Raw genomic sequence first — 20,502 nt, 5'->3', positions numbered from 1 at the left:
GTGAATCCATCTCTCTACCTTCCAGACTGATGATTACCTAAAATGTTTGGGGCAGCTGATCGAATCATCAATCCGCCAGCAAGGATGGAGCATGTGATCGACCAGTATTTGCCAGCATATCTTTCAAATAGTTTCAGGTTGCTGTGATCAAAGAGTTTGGGAAATGTTACAGAGTCAAATGCACATTAGTATATTATAGACTCCAAGATGGCCTGTAGCAAAGGGACTTGTATAACTCTGCGTGGAACCACTTATTTCCAAAATTATTTTGTCATAGAATGCTCTTACTTGTTAAAAACTGTTAGCACCATAGAGCTAGTGTTTTGTGGACATATTTTGCAAAATATTATAATTAGAAAAAAGAAAGAATGGACTTCCTCAAGTGGGCCACTTGGGGATTCAAAGGTAACACCCTTTTATGAAAGTGAACTCGAGGAACTGTGGGAATTCACAGGAGGGGGGATTACTGTGGGTTCTGATAGTTGGCAGAGACTTCTTGGTAAGATTTGGAGCCAGTCCTTGTAGAAAATGGAATCTGAATAGACAGGGAAGGGAGCCTCTAAGTTGAAAGGAGACCATAAAGAATATTGGACTGGCAGTTTCTAGCATTTTGGGTTATGAGGGCAGTCAGGAAATCAGTGAGATTAAAGTAAGAATGCATTCCAAAAATAATTGCTTCAGTAACAAAACACACACAAAAAAACCCCAAGGAATAAGATATCCAATAAAAGGGAACAGTGAGTAGCATGGGGTATTCATTCATTAATCTATCCATCTGTCTAGCTGGCCAGCCAACTAGCCGGCCAGCCATTCAACAAATACATATTGAATAGTTTCTATGTTCTAGGAATTTTGCTCAGAGCACAGTGTTGAACAAAATCACTCGTGATATATTGAACTCTTTATTAGCAAGGAAAACTATCCTGAGGGCTAACATCAGTCTCTCATCCTGTATTTCCAGTTAATTTTCCTTTGTTTATTTCTTGATAGGCCTAATAGAGATGGAGAATAGCTTTGTAGCATCCTTCATGTAATTGAGTGGTGGCTTGTCCAAATTCATGAACATAAAAAAAATTGTGTGGGCTTTGGAGTCAGTCCATCCTGGGTTGAATTCTGGTTTATCAGTTTTGGCTGCATGATCTTGGGCAAATTATTTGACTTATATCTGTACCAGCCTCTTATCTATAAAGGGGAATAATAGCTGTCTTGTAGAGTTATTGTAATATTAGATGAGAAATGTGAAAGTGCCCAGCTTCTAGGAAGTTTTAAAAAAAATGGTAGTTAATTATTATTGGGAAATATCTGCAATTAATATTTCTTACTAGATACAGGTAAAATTGTGCTTTGAAGATTTTGTTCAGTAATTCCCAGCTAAGGAGTCTTAAGCAAAACCTTTTTCAGTCCCTACTTCCCTCCCTCCCTGAAATGAGCTAGCAACAGGAATTCAGGGTTTGCTAATTCCAAGTGTGCAGAACTAGAATCCCACACTTAGCTCTTCTTAGGTGACCCCTTGGGGTGGGAGGTACAGGGAACATAGATGACCTGCCCTTGGGCTCTCCTTTGGTCCTGATGGACAGACCTTCCCAACAAATTGCTCCCTCTTGCCTTTTTAAAAAGCAGAGACAGTGTTGCATTTTGACCTGAACAACACCTGCATCAGTTTGTGAGCCTAATGTGGTAACTGAGGTTTGAGGGTTTTTTAACAGCCCAGTTTGCTGTGGTCCAGGTGTATGTCCCATTTCTCTGGGCCAAAGCATCTGACTTCATTTCCCTACTATGTGTGTCTTCTGTAAGCCCAGCCTCCAATGCAGTGCATGCCGGTCGCTCTGTTGTCCTAGCCGAAATGCTGGCGGCACCCAAAGCCACTCCATTTAGAGAGTAGGACTTTGCTTTTGACCCAGACACTGGAGTTGCTAAGGAGTACCAAGCGTTGAAGAATAGCCAGTCTTTTGAAGAGATTACTGTGTGCTCATAAGGAACTATACACTTACTGGTTACTTTTCGGTTAAGACCCTTGGTCTTTCAGCTCAGATTTCATTTTAGATAATTTATATTGAAATAACAAAAATAAGTGTGGCAGATAGCTCATCTGCCCTTCTTTATGGGTCAGTTCTCAGAAACTGCCTTTTCTTCTCTTCTGTCATAAAGTCCTTTTCTTCCTTCAAATCCTTCTTCAGACTTCACCCAGGAGCAGCAGGTCTGGTTCTTTTGTAGCTTTGTGACTTTGTGAAGATTCACTTAACATCCTCAAACTTTGGTTTCCTAGTTTATAAAAAGCGTTCGTACTAGTTTTCATTTTAGAGAAGACTATCTCATTTAAGTTACAGGTGCCTGAGTACTAATTCAGGACGGCAGCTTTAGGACTGGTTTTCGTATCTTTATTAGTCTGGTTCTCCGGAATCCAGAGGATTTGTGCGAGAGTTGTACAGTAGCACTAAATCCCCTTTCTGGGTGCTCAGAACCAAGGATAGTCTCCACCCACCCCAGGAGCTTATAGGGTAGAGTCCAGCCCCATCATCCTGCCAGACATCCAGGGCCCTGCGTGGCTTGCCCCCTTCCCCGTTTAGCGGATCCCACATCTTCTGCGCTAGGAACCTCCTCCACGAGGACTTGTTTCTGTCCTCTGCACCCAGTGTTTCCTTGTGCTCTGATTCCCCATGTCCATCTTCCTGGGATATTCTTGCCACCCAACCAAGTCTCATCCTTTTTGGGCCATGATTCGTAGAACTCTCCAGGCTACTGCTCTTTTGGCCTTTGGAATCCTGGTGAGGTTTCGCATCTGTGCCCTCCCTTTACAAGTATTGGTGTCTGCTGTTGACGACCCCATACCCTCTGTCTCTGTTCTCTCACAGAGGCAGCAAAGGTCTCTGAGAGGAAAAACTTGTGCCATTTTGTGCTAACACTTGGCGTATTGCCTTGAACATAATAGATACTTGCTGGGCCAAAAATTTGAACGTTAAATACAGTAAGATTTACCTAAAAAAAGATGTCCTTTAGATGTTTGTTCTGGGGTGTTCTCCTTCCTTCTATGACAGAAAAGAATGTCATATTTTAAAAATTACACACACACACACATCTGTATGTGCTTTAAAAAAGAAAAAGGCAAGAGAGAGTGCTGATACATGGGGAGGATTTTTATCTTTTACTTTTATTTCAGCATTTTTAAAAAAATTAATAAACTTTATTTTCTAGAGCAGTTTTAGGTTTACAGAAAAATTGAACAGGCAGTACAGAGAATCCCATAAACTCCCTCTGTCCCCCACCACCCCAGGTTTCCCCAATTATTTAATATATATTTTGACTTTGAAAAAAAGCAGGGGAAAGATGCAACACAGCCACTGCAAACTGAGGCAGGTGGTGTCATGGTTAAATGCAGAGGCTTTGCATTAGAGGGAGGTGGGTTCTAATCCTGGTTGTACCACTGAACCAGCTGTGTGACCTTTTGACAAACTGGGTAACCACTCTGAGCCTTCATCATCCGTAAAACAAGGTCAGTAATCTCTACCTATTACTATTGTGTTGTTTGGAATAAATAATATAATGCATAGAAAGTGCTTAGAAAAGTGCTTGTCACATGATAATCACTTTAAAATTTTAGCTATTATTATTCTAATTCTATTGTAAAAAATAAATTGTAGATTATGTGGTTTGGGATTTATGATGTCAGAGTCCATTTGATTTGATTTTCTGTGTTGGAGGGTGACTTGGGCTTGGGGGTTGCTTTTTGTCTGAGGGCCGTGTCTCCGATAGACAGTAGTTCTTGTTGTAATGAGTGACATAGGAAATGACTGTGGTTTGCCGAGTTTGTATTTGCTGTCTGCGTCAGGCATTTATAGACCAGCATACATTCACAGAGTGCTGTGTTCACAGTGGCTTGTTTATTCTTTATCAACTCAGCTCCGCTGCTAATGAGCTGTGTGACCTTGGGGAAGAAATGTAACCTCTCTGATCTTCAGTTTCCTCTACTGTAAAATAGGAATAGTCATATTGGCTCTGCCTACCTCATGGTGTTGAAAGACTCATTTACTATACTTCTGAAAAATGAAATATGTCACACACATGTTAAGCAGCGATGATGAACCACTTTGGGATTTGGGGGAGGGGTGTGGCATTTTCATGTGAAGTTTACAGATGGGAAAATTGAGGCTAGAGGTTGTCCCCTGGCAGGGACTAGGGTGGATCTTATCTCCCCAAAGTCCCTGATAAAACTGAGCGGTGAGCAACATTTGGATTTCTGAGCCAAACAGTCTGCCTTACCCTCACATCGTTAGGGCTGAGGATTTAAAATTGATCTGCGGGCTTTGTTTCTAGGAAACTGGCGTCTTAGAAGCCCACCCCCACAAGCAAGAGAACATGTCTCTTTCTCCTTGCTTCCTTATCCCTTCTTGGCTCTTAAAATTTTTGTCTTTATCACTGCTTATCATATGACTGGGCACAGACAACCGAACGCCAACTATTTTAAGGGGAAAAGGGGAGGAAGACAGATAAGACAGTGATTCAGAAAAGAGCAGGAAAGTGGAGTCATGTGGTCGTCCCCTGTGGGTGGGATGTACAGCAGTTTTTGAGACTGAGGAGGCCTCCTGAGTGCCTGGAGAGTAAATTAGGCCTGTCGTGAATGTGTTTTGAAGCCCTTCCCTGTACTGGGAGAGATCCAGGGCCCAGAAGGAGCACACGATCCACAAGTCATGCCCTCCGGCCCTGCTCTGTGTCTGGGGCGTGCTAGGTGCAGTGGAGGCTCCAAAGGAGAGGCCTTGGCGCCTGCCCCCTGGGAATAGGAAAGGGTGAAGCGATGCCCACTTGAAAAGACCGCTCACATCAGTTTCAGAGTGAGAGGAAACTGGGTCTTGTCCTAACCTATTGGTGAAGGTATAAATTAGTGAAGCCTTTTTTTAGAGAGCAGCCTGGCTGGTAGTATCTGTAAAAACCAAAATGTATATAATCCAGATAATATTTATAATTAATTCCATTGTTAGTTATCAATCATATGGGTATGTTACACCGATACTATCTGAGATCCAAACCATCGCTTGTCCCTGATGGCTGAAGGGGGGGCCATGTTGGTGCCCGCATACCGTGAAGACTGCCATGTGACTTCTCTGATGGAATTGGGATTTTAGACAAGGGAGCATCATTTGACCCTTTCAAATTTAAGTCGATTAAGAACTTTCGGAGCTTTCGTCTATTTTTTTGTAGGAGGATCTGTTTTTCTTTTTGATGGGGAAAGACATGAGAAAAGAGAATAAGGGTACATCTTGTTGAGTTTTTCAAACCACAGGTCAGGGCCCATCCACTGAGGTCATGAGATCAATTAGGTGGCTCTCAAACAGCGATTTTAGATATGGAAATAGAATAGAACAATGTCAAAATGACCAGAATGCATTGCAGGCAGTAAGCGTAAATATTACTTTAGAAAACTTTTGCTTCAGTTTTATGTGAGTATTATTTATATGATGATCTTAATTCTCACTGTGGGTCCCAGTAAAAATTTTAAAAAATTTGAGAAACATTGGCGTAGAACACAATTTCTAATTTAACAGACTTTTGATGAGTACCACTAAGAGGGAGATAAGAAAGGAAAGAAGATAGGTTTCCCTGCATTCAATAAGCTTCCAGTTGGACTTCCCTGGTGGCGCAGTGGTTACGAATCCACCTGCCAATGCAGGGGACAAGGGTTGGATCCCTGGTCGGGGAGGATCCCACATGCCGTGGAGCAACTAAGCCCATGTGCCACAACTACTGAGCCTGCGTGCCACAACTACTGAAGCCTGTGTACCCTAGAGCCCACGTGCCACAACTACTGAGCCCGCATGCTGCAGCTACTGAAACCCGCGAGCCTAGAGCCCGTGCTCCACGACAAGAGAAGCCACTGCAATGAGAAGCTCACGCACTGCAACGAAGCCCCGACACAGCCAAAAAAAAAAAAAAAAAGTAAGCTTCCAATTTCCTCACCCTCAAAATTCCATAAAGGTGGTGGCTTTTGAAGAATGGGTGGGATAGACTGCTTCTGGAAAACCTGCCTGAGTCTTCCTTAGTGAACAAGTTCACAACAATGTAGGATGCAAAAGTGACCTGATGAACTGAAATACCTTATGTTCTCAAAGAGCCCCCATCTCCTAACACCCCTGCAAATGGCATTCAGTATCAGATAGTGGTGCCTCAGGGTTCACGTGTTGAACTATCCGAAGTTCAAGGTTAGAGAGCTCCGTTCGTGCCCTGTGATGTGTGGTGGGTTTCTCCAGCACTAGCTACACTTCAGCCAGCACAGGATAGTTCTGTACTTTTTCATCAGGAATGTGGTGTCTTTGGAAAATAATGTGTTTTGACCTTACCCCTCATGGCACTGCACAAGGTTAATACATTTGTTCAAAAGCCTGTACTGTTTCTCTTGATTTTCCCATCAAACTTGTACGGTGGTAAATAGATGTTCTCCCTCGTAATTTAACATTCGAGGACAACAAGACCCAGGGGAGTTAAATGATGAATTGGAGGCTGGGGCAGGTGAATGAGGACCTGGGTCTCTTGGTTTTTAGGATGAGGCTATTTACTGCACAGGTACAGGTATATAGTCTCCCAAACACACTGACCTAGGGGACCCAGGACCTGGTCCAGAAAGTATTGATGTCAATACCATTATACACTTAATACCGTTATATATTTGTATATTTAAGCTGTATTCAAAAGGCATTCAGATGAATCAAAATTCCTTCCTAGGGCTTCCCTGGTGGCGCAGTGGTTGAGAGTCCGCCTGCCGATGCAGGGGACACAGGTTCGTGCCCCGGTCCAGGAAGATCCCACAGATCCCAAGATCCCGCGGAGCGGCTGTGCCCGTGAGCCATGGCCACTGAGCCTGCATGTCCGGAGCCTGTGCTCCACAACGGGAGAGGCCACAACAGTGAGAGGCCCGCGTACCACACACACACACAAAAATTCCTTCCTACCTTTCTCTTTCCCTCCTCTTGCTTCTCTCTCTCTCTCTCTCTCTCTCTCTCTCTATCTCTCTCTCTCTCTCTTTCTCTTAGGAATGATCAGATGGAGGAAAGGTCCATGGAACATTTTCCCTCCAGCTGAAATTATGCAAAAACTGCTATTTAATACGAGATATTCACTTAACGCTTATGTATAGATGGAAAACTCTTAAGAGCTCAGAACGTCGGTGATTTGATCAAAGTAAAAACTCCAGTAGAGACAGTGAAAATATGAGAAAACAGGTTTCCTCATTCCTATCAAGGTGATTGTATAGCTCCACCACATTGGATCCAACCATCACCCACCTACCAGGCTTCCATCCTCCAGCATTTTCCATCCATCCCATTTATTGGTCATAAGTTAATGCCAATACCATGTGTCTAGAACTTTTAGTAAGGGAGGTTGATCTATTTATTTATCTTTTCAATTTGCTCTTCAGCTGTTGACTGGGGCAGATGATCAGACCACCTTTGGGCTGACGAAAGTTGAAACTTGCCTGTTTGATGAGATGACCATTTGCCTGTCTCTCTGGGGTTGGTCTTTACATGTCAAGGGGATGGTAAAAACCGTGATGAGGGGTAATTTTTAAAAAATAAGTTCCCTTTTTCTTCCCCCGACTTCCAGAATTCTCTGGAGTGTCAGGATATGTTGATTTTGTAATTCAGCCTACTGTACTGACAAGATCCTTCCTTTCAAGTTGGAGTAGGGTTTCCCAAAATGTGTTCTGCAGAATAAAACAAGTTATTCTTTCAAAAAAGGAATACATTCAAAAAAGGAATGCTGTGTCAAGTAGATTTGGCAAACAATGGATTAAATAAAACAAAACACTTACTGTAGGACTTTTCAGAGCCTTTAATGTGCTGATTTCCGTTAGCCTTCTTTATGGCAGTTGAGTGAATAGTGCTCCCAGACTCATTGGGCCATACAACACTGTTTGGGGGACAGTCCTTATATATCTTGAAGTAGTATCATTTAAGAAGTACTATCTGAGAATCTGGCCTCTACCATATAAAGCAAATACTACATATTTGGGGCCGTTGACCAAGGGAGACTGATGTGGTGAGCAGGAAGGGATCATTATTAGTTTCCGTTAATCTTTTAATTAATTTACTTATTATTTTATTTTATTATTTTTTTTGCGGTACACGGGCCTCTCACTGTTGTGGTCCCTCCTGTTGCAGAGCACAGGCTCCGGACGCGCAGGCTCAGCGGCCACGGCTCACAGGCCCAGCTGCTCTGCGCCATGTGGGATCTTCCCAGACCGGGACACGAACCCACGTCCCCTGCATCGGCAGGCGGACTCTCAACCACTGCGCCACCAGGGAAGCCCCCGTTAATCTTTTAATCATTAAGTCTAGACCTTTGTTTTTTAAAAATAGGATCCCAAGTGTTGTCCATAGGCCTCTGACCCTAAAGGGAGAGAAGCTGAGGCTGGACAGTTGTTTTTATATGAAAAAAGGAGTGCAAATAGGGCTTTTATTAGTAGGATTTTCTACATGATATTCTAGTAGTTCATTGTTGTTCTGTCTTTAGCCAGTGACATTATAAAGCGGTCGCCAAGCTAATGTTATGCTTCCTGGGGTCATTCATATAGAATTACATGGGCTGAGGTCAGAGGCCCGTGGTTCCTCCTCCTTCCTGACTCAGGTCAGGCTGAATAGTATCCAAGTGCCATTTAACTCTTGCTCCTTCTCTTCAGAAATCACTTGTTACTGGGTTGCTACCAATCAACTCTATTGTGGAGGCATGTTTTAATATTTCATTTCCTTCTGTTTATTAGAAAAGATTGGGGGAAAGCTACATGCAAAGATCTGAGTGTGATCGTGAGAGCTGACCTGCAGTTAAAAAACGTGAAGGAGGCAAAGATTGATTTCAGGTTTTCATGTCTTTGAGGGCCCCTCCTCGCCTGGGGCCCAGTCAGGGCTCCTGGGTTCCTCTTGGCTGATAAACTCATTTACACTGGGGTGTCCACAGATAATGAGTTATACAGGCTGGAGAGGGAGCAATCCTTCACCCAGAAGGCGATATCTTCACCTCTGGAGTTTTCAGATGTCAGTGATAGGTGAAGATGAGCTTTTTTGGTGGAGAGGAAGCTTTCAAACCAGGTACTGTCCTGTGACCAGGCTATTATGGAGACTATGTCAAGGGCTAGGGTCTTCACATAAACCTTCAGCAGTGGGTCAGGACCCAGCTCACCTATGCTGAGTGGACATATCTCGAGATTACCTCACACTGAAATGCTTGTCTCCCTCGTCTGTGAGGGATTAGTGCTTTTCCGCTTTAAAGGAAAAACAGGCCATCAATTACTGCGGAATTTTATGGCACTGTCCAAAGCACAGTTTGGAAGCCAAGGAAAAATAAAACTCCAGCTTCTTTATGGAAAGTCAAATGTAAAAGAGAGATTGCTTCCTGAAAAGAGGGAGGCGCTGCCTAAGGGGAGTGGAGGGATAAGAGACTTGAATTTAGTCTGTAGAAACTCGTCTTCTGGTGCCCCTGAGGATTTTAGGAGAACTCCGGGCCTCAAACTGATGACCTTGGAGGCAAAGGGAAGCAGGGGGTTGAACTGTTTGGAAAGTAGGTGAGAAAAGTGATTATTTTTGGTAGCAAGATTTTTGTGTTTGGATTATGCCTGCTGTAGATCTAGTATCTTAATTTACATTCGCCTCAGCAAGGCGAAGAATTCCCTAGGTCATTCATACACCTGATTCCAATTCGAGACTTGTTAAATGTTGGAGAAGGAAAGGAAGGGGTGGTGTGGAAGTTTCTGAGGCTGGCAGACCAGGGAGAAAGCAGACAGATCCTGGGGGCTGGACTTCATCATAAATTACAGACAAACAGAACACTCTAGAACATTGTATGTTGCAAAGCAAAGTAGGACCAGCACAAGAAAGCGCTTTGTACACATACGTGAAGCAGTCTCCTTTCTAGAAAATGTTTCCTCAAACTAGGAAGATCAGCAAGCCTTGTATCATCTTAACCTAAGCCTTCAACTCTTTTCAGCTGTCCTTTTCTGACAGTGGATACACATGATGCTGTAAGTCTTTGCTTTCATGCCTTTATCCCATCTCAGGAGCAGTGGGGGGATTGTGACCGTATGGGGGGAGTAGTCATTTCACTGTCATTTCTTGTTTCAGCATTGGAGTGAATCTGAATGAATCATAACAGTTGCATTTAATAAATTCTCCTGGGTATTAGCTACTTTTAAACCGGTCAGACGAGTTTTAAGGTCCATGTGGTTTGGGGAAATTCAGCGGTGCATTTCCTCGTTTGGTCACCCCTTATTTCCCTCCAACTTTGTTCCTTTTCAGCAAGCTGGTCTGCTTGGCACAGTTATCTTTGATCATCTGAGGTAGGGAGGAGGGGAGACTGGGGAGGGGCTGGGCTGAAGGTCATGCAAGAAGCATTCAGGCCTCTGCTTGTTAGCCAGCACCGCTGGGAATTCCCAGGGGTCTTGGGGAGCTGGCCTTCAGCTCGCAGAGGGCCCCAGGTGGGAGGCCGCCATCCACCAGGAAGCTTCCAGCTAGCACATGCCGGGCAGGGGAGGGGGCAAAACTCTGATGGTGGAAATGAAAGTATCTCAGCATTTTGCTTCTTTTCCTCAAGTCCCTGCCTCCACTCCAGGCTCTGACACGAGCAGCTTTAGCCTCTCTACGTTGACTTTCTGCCTCGGCTCTACAATCATGGTGGTTAATGGATGCCAGGTGTGTTGGTTTTTTTGGCGAAGTTATTTACTACCAGAGTGGGGAGATCTTCTGGGTCATGGGAAGTTCAGGGAGCCCCAAGACAGCGTCACTGGAGGGGATCATTACCAGAATCACCCGCAATCTCAGGAGGTCTGCCCCCACCTCCCCTTGCTTCTCTGCTAGATGTTCAGCCCTGTCGACGTTTCATAGCTCACCTGAGCAGGTGCCCCCAGTAGCCTGTATCTTGATAATTGTTTGCCTCACAGGGCAAGCATTACAGTGATTGAAGTGTTGCTCTGTGAAGGAGATTTTTAAAAACCCAAACAAGTGCAACAAAACCATTTAAAACATTTTAATAATTTCTTAAAGGATGCAGAGCCCTTTCCTCGCCTAACACATGCAGTTCAGAATGACATCAATAAAGACTATATTTTCACACTAAGAGGAGAACTCAGTTCAAGGCTGGAGTGTACATAGAGAGAAGGATGGTTCTGCTTGAAGTAAATTCTGACCCACCCACCAAAGGAAAGCCAGGAAGTGGCACCAGGGGGTGCAGATACCATAACCCTTTCATTCTCTACCAGACACACACATTGTTCCATTGTGATGGAAGATTTGTGGTTATGAAGAGGGTAGTGAAAAGCTCAGTCCAGGTTCTAGGGAGGTTTGGAGTAAAGGCAGCACACGCCCATCCTTCTGTGGTTAGTCACTGCTAGTTGCTGAAGGAGGGAGGTGTCAGGCATCTCCATTCTTCCCTTTTTTCTTCCTCATTTCTAGATCATTCACTCATTCATTCAACAGATCATTAGGGAACCCCTGCCTTGTGCCAGGCATCAAACCAGGCCCTAGGGATATAACTAGGTCATGATAGATGTATGCACCCTGACCTCAGAGACCTTCCAGTCAAATTGGGGGACAGGTAAGCAAATGGGCAATTACATAGTATGGAAGTGCTGTGACGTGTGCCACTCTAAAGGGGCCTCGAACTAGGTTGTGGGGTAGGGAGAGGCTTTTGGGAGAAGATGACATTTAAGCAGAGACCTAAAATGAGAAACTAAAAACGTGACTGCATTGTGAAGTGGGGTGGTGGATGGGAGTGGGTTGGAGGCGTGGGCAAGAGTAAGATTTTTTGTGTCAGCTGGTCCCTCCCTCCCCCACCCTCCCCCTCCCTCCCCCTCTCTTCCTGTCTCCCTCCCTCCCTTTCTCCCTCCTTCTCTCCCTTCTTTCCTTAAGAATTAATCCTTGGATCAGGAGGAGCTACTTTGCGCGCATAGCAATTTGTGAGTTTGAGCTCTATTCTGGGGGCAACAGGGGAGCCAGGGAAAGAGTTTTAAGCTGAGAAATAGCCTGACCAGATTTGCAATTTATCACCCTGGAGGATGGACCAGAGATAGATTGAAAACTTAGGGAACTGTGGTGGTTAACCCGTTAGAGATGCCGGTGACCTGGAGTGGGAATTGGCAGGGCTGATAGTGATCGGAGAAGGCAGAGCTGGCGGTGGATTGAACACGGGGACGAGGGTGGCTAGCATCTAGGATGAACCTCACGTTTCTGGCTTGAGCCATGGGATGGCTCTGGGTGTCTTTGTGGGTGCTGGGGTCTTTGATGGCTGCTTTAGATCTGCTTTGGGGAATTTCATCTTGGAATAGATAGAGCTGTTTAAGGTAGCGAACATGAGGACAGTTGAAACGTGAATTAAGTGATAGAAAGTCTGCAGAGATAGTGGGAAGTGAGATGAGCATATCACTAGCTTTTCCTGCCCTCTTCTCTGCCCGCACGGTGTAAATATCAACCTTATTTTATGTGAGTCTGAAATATCCTTTAGGACCAAATCAACCAAGTTGGTGGTTCATCCACTGATCCAGGAGAAAAGCTTTGTTTCTTTGTTGTAACAAGGGAATTTTGACTTACCTGGCTTTTCTGCCTTCCTCAAGTCTTTCTTTTTGGTTTTCTTGGATTATATGTGTATGTAAATACTTCATTATTGAAATTTTGGGCTTTTCTGCTTAAACTTTTAATATTCTACCCATGTTCACATGCATTCGGAATATACAGTATAATTCTTTTGAATTACATAGTGCAAAATATTCTTAAAATGTCCTTTTTTTAATTAAAAAAAAAAGAAACCAAAGTTAAGATTTAAAATTTTATTTTGGTATTTGTTACTAGTGTGATGTATAATTCTAGTGAAGGATCAGGTTTTAAAAATCTCTCCAATGTTGTTACATTCTGCAGATTGCAAATGTTTTGCAACAGCTCTTGCCAAATAAAAAATGCATGTGCTAGTTAAGGGCACCAATTGTTTCTAAACTTCTTTCTGATTTTAAGGGCACAGAGTAAACTTGGGTAAATCAGAGTGTTAAAACAAGTATCAGGTAAGGACATTTTATAGATGAGAAGTTAGAAGGCAAAAACGTTTATATTAAGGAAAATTTGGAGGGAACTCTTCTTCCAAGACAATTAAATTATTTACCATTCAGAAATTTATCCTGGAATTTTCTGGAAACCTTTTTCATTTCTCTGAGTGTAAGCTCAGGCTCAGTGGACTCAGATTTCACAAATACAATGTATTTTTAAATTCTAGAAGTCATGCATCTGTGGGCATTTGGGAAACTTAGTGCAAATAAAATGAAGAGATAAATATTTCAATTGTTTCTGCTTTATTCTCCTTCCATTATCTCATTATCAGCAAGGTTCATCCTTGATGAAGCCTAGACAAGTGGAAAGTTTCTCATTTTGAAGTTTAGTTGTTTTTTAATTGGTCACGCCAAAGAAAGGCTTACATTGATTTTGGAAGACAAAACATGTCATTGTTTTTTTCACTCATGCCCAACTCCTACATGGCTGACTGGATATTGTTCAAATTTTCCAAAAGAAAAAAAAAAAAAGAGAAAGAAACACCCTTATTTTGGGTCAGAAGCCAATCATGGAAAATTTCATCCCAAAAGGATAATTTTTCATAAACATGTAAGCAGCAAATGGCAACGTGACTACAATAAACTCTGCCCCTGAACTTCCATAGAAAATCTCTCGCTGTAAATACTCAACTTCAGGCTCACATATTAGGTCCAAAAGAAAAACACAGTATCGGAAGCCTAATTATACATTTCCACTGGAACTGAGACATCTTATTCTGAGACCTGTAGTGGCGTAGGCACAGGCCCCAGCTTCGTTTTTATTCCACATTCATTCATTCATTCATTTTTATAGCATGTCTACTATGCAAAAGGTGGTTTTGCTAGGGAAAACTCTGCCCTCTGCAATCCAGTTTGGAAAATAAAGTGCACATATATTAAAATCTAAGTCCATTTGTAATAAGTGCCAAGGATGTGATAGAGACAGGAAGCACTGTATATCTAAGAAGGTCAAGCTCATGGGTATACGGGCTCTAATAGTTGGGGAAGTCCTCCTAGGAGAAGTGGAACTTGAGTGATAGGCTGAGAGATGGGGTGGATTGAAGCACATGTGCGATACTTACACAACGAAGTGGGTGTGGGGAGCGTGTGGTCGCAAAGAGCAGGTAGCCCGGCGCCTGCGGGTGTATGTGGTCCTCTGCTATGGGTTTGTTGATTGACCTGTGTAGATACTCTGCTCTTCCGTCATCTGGGTTTCTGCCAGCTGGAACAGAGAGGCTGGCTCAGCTCAGCCCTTCTGGGTTTTGCCCGAGGACTATGCAAAGTGAAGGTGAAGTCTTTGCCCAATAGGGCAAAGGTCATGGGAAATCTATTTTCCAAATCCAGGCTCTGCCTATTTCCTGCACTTTTATTCCATGTTATTAGATCTGGGAAGGGGTTTAGCGTCTCTCGATGTTAATAGAGGATTTTGAGAGAGAGGGTATACTGAGAGAGAGAGAGGCAAAGAGAATCAGAGATGAACAGGTGTGTGTTGGGATGAAGGGTGAGGGTACGGGTTTGAAGCTAGCATTCACAGATGTGGTGCTGGCTGTCCTAGAAACAATAAAAGTCACCAGACAAATCATGAAGGGGTGGATTCGTATTGGGACTGTAAATTTCTAGAGGCTGTCAACTTTGTTGAGTTTAAATGGTGAGCACTAGCCATCACAGGAGGCCTCGCTGCAAGATCTGTTCTTTCCAAGTTAGGAGATTCTGGTGTGTTCAGGCTAATAGAATGGACTCTGCATACCCCTGTCTCCCCTCACTGGGAGGGAGAATGGAAAAAGAGGATCATCCTCCTGATATCCCAAATATGAGCTAATACGTGGTAGGGATGCTCACCCCAGCCCTTTAGGCTCAAATCTGTTCCTTTGACTGACAGTTTTTTGGTGCCCAGGGTTAAACATTAAAGTCAAGCTGTTTATATGCTCAGGACATGGAGAGCCAAACTGGGAAAGTAAGACAAAGCACAGTCCACTTCTGCCATTAGACCAGAACTCACACACTCTTGGATATATGCATACATCCATAACCAAGGCATCTTGCTGTTGAATGATCTTCAGGAGAGCAGAAAAACGTTTGAACAAATGTCCATATTATAGAGACTTGCCAGTAGCCTTCTACATTTCAGCTTGTGAAAGTAAATGAGGAGGTATGGTTGTCTCAAGGTGCTTATAACAAAAATCTGACTGATACACATAAAGCAGAGCTTTGCCCTAAACACTCTACAGTTCTTATACATCATATTTGTTCTTCACTCAACAGACATTTATTGACTACTATGCTCCAGGCACTGTGCTAGAGGTTAGATATTTTAAACCTTGAGAAACTTAGGCATTACAACCTATAAAATGTCATTTAAAGACATAGTGTTTTCTTCCTATACTTACTATAACCACTCTTCATTTTTCTCATGATAGGAAGTGATTGTGGTTGAGTATCGAGGGCCACATAGTTATTCTAGACTTTAGCCAGGTGTTTTTTTAAATTTCCATTTAGAAATTGGTCCTGTTATATTTATCTGTAAACCAAGTCATAAAGTTGTCAGAGTGACCGGGTAGGAATTTATGCACATAACTAGAGGCCAATCAGATCTGTTTTGGTTTTAGTGTTTTTACCTGTGGTTAATGCCCCGTTTGACTCCTTAGGCAATTTCATCTGTGTTATTATATTCCAAAATTTGTCTAGTTGTGTTGGTTATCCCTTCCTCGGCCTGGGGGTGAGACCAGGGATACCAGAAGCTAGGGTCATTTCTTGGTGACACAACTACCAGGCCCACATGAGTGGACAGGAATGGGTAATGCCTATGGGAATCCAAACACTGAGACTGTGAGAGGAATGCACACCCTGTATTTAAAACAGCAAAGGGGCTGGGTTCCCCCTAAGTGAATACAGTCAGCAGTCGCTACTCCTATAACGTGTATTGTCTGGGTCACTCATTTGGCACTTATTACATCCTGTCTTGGGTTATTAGTAACCGTTGCATGCATCTGTTTTTTCCTCCCCAGCTACACTGCCGCATTGGTGTTGTTCCAGGCTTTCCTCCCCATTCAAATTCTTTACCAGCGCTCTTTATGGGGAGCAAACTTGATGATTGTTTTTATTATGAAATAGGGGTGTTTGATTTATTAAAATATAAGTATTTTTTTTTCAAACAATTATAAATTGCCTAATCGAGCCTACTTTTAAAAAACAGATTTATTGAGGCATCGTTGACATAGAATAAACTACATGTGTACAGGTGATAAGTGTACAATTTGATAAGTTTGGACTCGATAAATTTTTTTTTTCAAAAAAAAATTCAGTAAGCACCGACTTTGTGTAAGTTGCCAATCTAAGAGTGTGAGGTAGGAAGTTTCAAAATGACGCTTGTGTGGTGGTGAGGGGGTGATTTGGCTCCCAGATGACTTTCCAATTGTAGTTTTCTGCCTTGGTGAGTTGGGGTGCTTCTGGGATGCAGTGGACATGTGATAAATCCTGCTCACTGAAGGTCATGTGTGTGTAGTTGTAAAGTCTTCATCTCTGTGCCCTTTAAAAAAGCAGTATTTTACGTCTTTTATTTGTTTATTTTTTAATGAAGGACAGTTTTTAAAAATATATTTTTTCCCAGCTATACTGAGGTATCATTAACAAATAAAAGCGGGCATATTTAAAGCATACAACATGCTGATTTGATATACTTATATATCGTGAAATGATTACCACAATTAAGTTAATTAACATATCTGTCACTTAACGCACTTTTTTTTTTTAATGGAGGATCGTTTATAATGCCCTCCGCAACTTAGGACATTTTATCCTCTTGACAAATCCAGATGATTTTACTTTCTGAGTGAAGGGATGCTGGCTGGCCAAGGCTTGGTTGGAAGATTCAGTCAGGAAAGTAGGTGGATATTCTTATTGCTGCAGAATCTCTTCCTCTCTGGATCCTTCTCTGATTTTCATAAGGGCTGAGTGAGTCCTGCAAGCGAATTGAGTGCCAGGGCAGGCCAGCTGAGTGTTAATTGATTCTAATTAACACCCCCATAGACTGTAACAATTTTTTTTTTTTTTTTCCCTCCAAGCAGTCAGCCAAGTGGCATTAGGAAAGGTGAGACATCTTTCTTTGGAATCATGGAAGAGGAAAAACTATTTTCAGGCTCTGTCTCTGCAAGTCCTGCCTTTCTCAGGAATAGGCAGGAAGTGAGATAAGGAAAAGAAGTACCTGAGGAGACAGGTGCCAGGAAATATTCACTCTAAACCTAGCTGTGGGCTTAGTACAACAGGAAGAAGATGCTTAAGGTCTTTGCACTCAAGTACCTGCCAGTCGAGTTGGAAAGAATGAGAGATGGGATGTAATCAAGCCTTAATGTTTCATGGGAGCTGGGGAAATGTTTCTTGGGAGCAGTATTTATGGACATTTCAGAAGGCGTTTTCTTACCTTGAACGAGTCATTAGAGCTGGAACTGGACGCTGCAGCCAAGAGAATAAAGTCTAAGAAAACAAACAGTCTGCAGACAGTCCTGAATGCTCCCTCCCCTTTCATCCACACTCAGCGGGGACCCAGTGCCTGCCTGTAGTAGTAGAGGCTCCCGTTTTCCCATCCCTTGGCAAGGCAGACAGTTTCCATTAATGGGCAGCTAAATTTGCAGCCAATTCTCAATCATTTGTGGTGTTAGGGGGACAGAAATAATGTGGGAAGCTAGAGCCCCAAGTCAACCCAAGGCCTTACTAGCCAGAAATTTCAATCTTCCTTGCCATCTAACACCACAAACAGCTTCAGAGTACAACTGGCTTGGTCTTGGGAGACTTGGGGGAGGGAGGAAGTGAGAAGTTATGCCAGAGCTGGACAAAATGGTGAAGTGAGGTGGGGATATCTTCATTCCCCTCCCCTCCGTTCAGTGATGCGATGGTTTTGATGGTCACTTCATCAAAACTTGCTCTCCGACACATGTGCTATCAGCCATGTAGACCCCAGTATGACTGTAAGCCTCTGGGTTCCCATTTTTAGGAAATTTGCCTTTTGAATTTGGGTCTTCTTGGTGAACCGAAAGGCCTGGGCTTCTGGTGAAGGAATCATAAGGAGTTGAGGAATGGGCAGGCCCGATTCTGAGATGACACTCGGGAGGAGAAGGCCTGCCTCCTGTGCACTCAGGAGAGCACCGCGGGCAAGCTTCACCCTGGGTTTTCAGAGACACGAGCTAGGCCCACGGTAGGAAATACCTTCTGCCTGTGGCACAGGGCGCACACATGAGGAGGAATGGAAGAATATTTACCTTCCTACGTGAGAGGCACCTGATCCATTTTAATAACCTATGGCTTAATTTAAATAATGTTGACTGGATCTGCTAAACCGATTCCACTACCCACAAGTAGCATGTGAGTTACAGGGCCAGGGCAAGCTGCAGTTTTGGGTTTCCTATACCAGGGCGCCTAGTCAGGGGGCTGGTGTGGGCAGAACCTTGACTCTCATTTCTCTTGCCAAGCGGGTGCCCAGACTTGGGGCTGGGTCTTCCAGAAGAAGGGGTGCCTTTTAGAATGTGTACATGGAGTGATCCTTGTGCCCAAGACTTGTATGCATGGGACTTGTGTGCCCCACCCAACACCCTTTGGAATTTACAAATAAGATCTCTGTGGCTGGTAGTGTCCTGACAGTAGGCACTGTGCAGAAGAAAGAGAGGGTAGAAAGGTACAGGTCAGGAGAGACTAGATCCAGAGTGAGAAAGGATGCCTGCTATGGCTCTGGCACTGGTGAGAGCGCAGTTGACGGGGATTGGTTCCAGCGCCCCACAGATACCAAAACTGGTGGATGCTCAAGTCCCTTATCTAAAATGGTGACGTATTTGAAGTATATAATCTGTGCACCTCCTCCTGCATATTCAAATGTCTCTAGATTACTTGTAATACCTAATACAATGTAAATGCTATGGAAATAGTTGCCAGCATGCAGCAAGTTCACGTTTTGCTTTTTGGAACTTTCTGGAATTTTTTTCTCAAATATTTTCTCTCCACGGTTGGTTGAAACCTTAGATGTTGAATTCGCGGATATGGAGGCTCCAACTGTATCTGTTCCCGGCTTCTTCCTTGCGTCCCATTCGCTTTGTGGTCAAAAGATCAGGAAGGTGCTGAACCACGACAAGGAGAAAAGGGCCCATGTGACACTGGCCACTGCTTCTTAGATTTCTCTGAAGGGAGGAGCTAAATTTCTGTCTGTGATGGAAAAATTGGGAAAGAGCAATAAGGAAAAAATACATGTAATAAAAAATGAAAATAAACAATAAAGGCAGCAAATGTCCGTTGAAAACTTTCTCTGTACCAGAGACTGAATCAGATACTACATTGTTTAAATAGCTTCTTATAGTCACCATGGATTACAATAAATTCTTTTGAAAAAAGATGAGATTTACCCATCTGCATGAGCGCTCTCATTTGAATTCTGTGATTTTTCTTTATTTCTACCTAGTCACTAGGCATAAATTTCCTGAAAACAGAAGAGACTCAACTACTGTTATTCAAATAACGACCATTTTGCCAGGAGGGAATGTCAGGGAGTTAATTAAAGCTAACAAAACCATTGCCAGGTTTCCTAGGGTAAGGAAAAGTTTTCTTTTCCCCCCTGTTCTTTTTTTTTTTTTTTGCGGTACGCGGGCCTCTCACTGTTGTGGCCTCTCCCGTTGCGGAGCACAGGCTCCGGACGCGCAGGCTCAGCGGCCGGGGCTCACGGACCCAGCCGCTGCGCGGCATGTGGGATCTTCCCGGACTGGGGCATGAACCCACGTCCCCTGCATCGGCAGACGGACTCCCAACCACTGCGCCACCAGGGAAGCCCTCCCCTGTGTTCTTGATTACACTATGGAAAGCATAGAAGACTAACAGGCATTTCTTTTGTGTCACTCAGAGTTTATCATTCAGCAAATACTTACTGAATATCCACTGTGTTGCAGACCCTGAGTAGGAACCTGGCATGAAGCAGGACTAAGAAATCCTTGACCTCAGGGAGCAGGGTTGAGGGGAAGGTAAGGCTTACTCATGAGCAAGAAAGGGCCCTGAGACCCCCTTATATGGGGATCACTAAGGGTCCTACTCAGTGTGTACCAGTTAGGATTAAGTGTGCCTGCATGTGATAGAAAACCTAAATTAACAGTGGCTTAAAGAGACAAAGTTTTAGTTTTTCAAGGGTAAGAAGTTTTGATCAGGGCTGACACGGTATTCCAAGATGCTTTCAGGGACCCAGGGTCCATCCAACTTTCCACTTCACCATCCTTAGTGTGTGGTCCTCTCTCACATGGTCCAATGTGGCTGCCAGAGCTCCAGCTCCAGTGTGGCTGCCATAGTCATTCTAAGAGAAAGAGAAGAAGGAGGGCATACTTTCTCCCTTTTAGGAAAGGTTGGGAAATATAGTCTTCATTCTAGGCAGTCATATGCACAGCTAAAATTCAGGAGGTTTATTACTAAGGAGAAGAGGGGAGACTCGATATTAA

At 43.5% G+C, this 20,502-nt stretch overlaps 1 protein-coding gene and 1 long non-coding RNA gene across 4 annotated transcripts in view; both read left to right on the top strand.

The window, feature by feature from the left end:
- PRKCE (protein kinase C epsilon) overlaps positions 1–20,502 on the top strand; it is a 683,788-nt gene that overhangs the window by 41,616 nt on the left and 621,670 nt on the right. The gene's annotated exons all lie outside the window — the stretch shown is intronic.
- LOC109551130 (uncharacterized) lies at positions 6,967–19,730 on the top strand. Its single transcript, XR_002177824.3, has 3 exons — positions 6,967–10,315; positions 10,570–10,667; positions 19,052–19,730. It is a non-coding gene; the product is annotated as an uncharacterized lncRNA (long non-coding RNA).

This window comes from Tursiops truncatus, chromosome 14, assembly GCF_011762595.2.
Source record: "Tursiops truncatus isolate mTurTru1 chromosome 14, mTurTru1.mat.Y, whole genome shotgun sequence".
NCBI classification, from domain to species: Eukaryota; Metazoa; Chordata; class Mammalia; order Artiodactyla; family Delphinidae; genus Tursiops; species Tursiops truncatus.
Note: the sequence above shows the minus strand (reverse complement) of the source record. Positions and strands in the feature narration are given on the sequence as shown.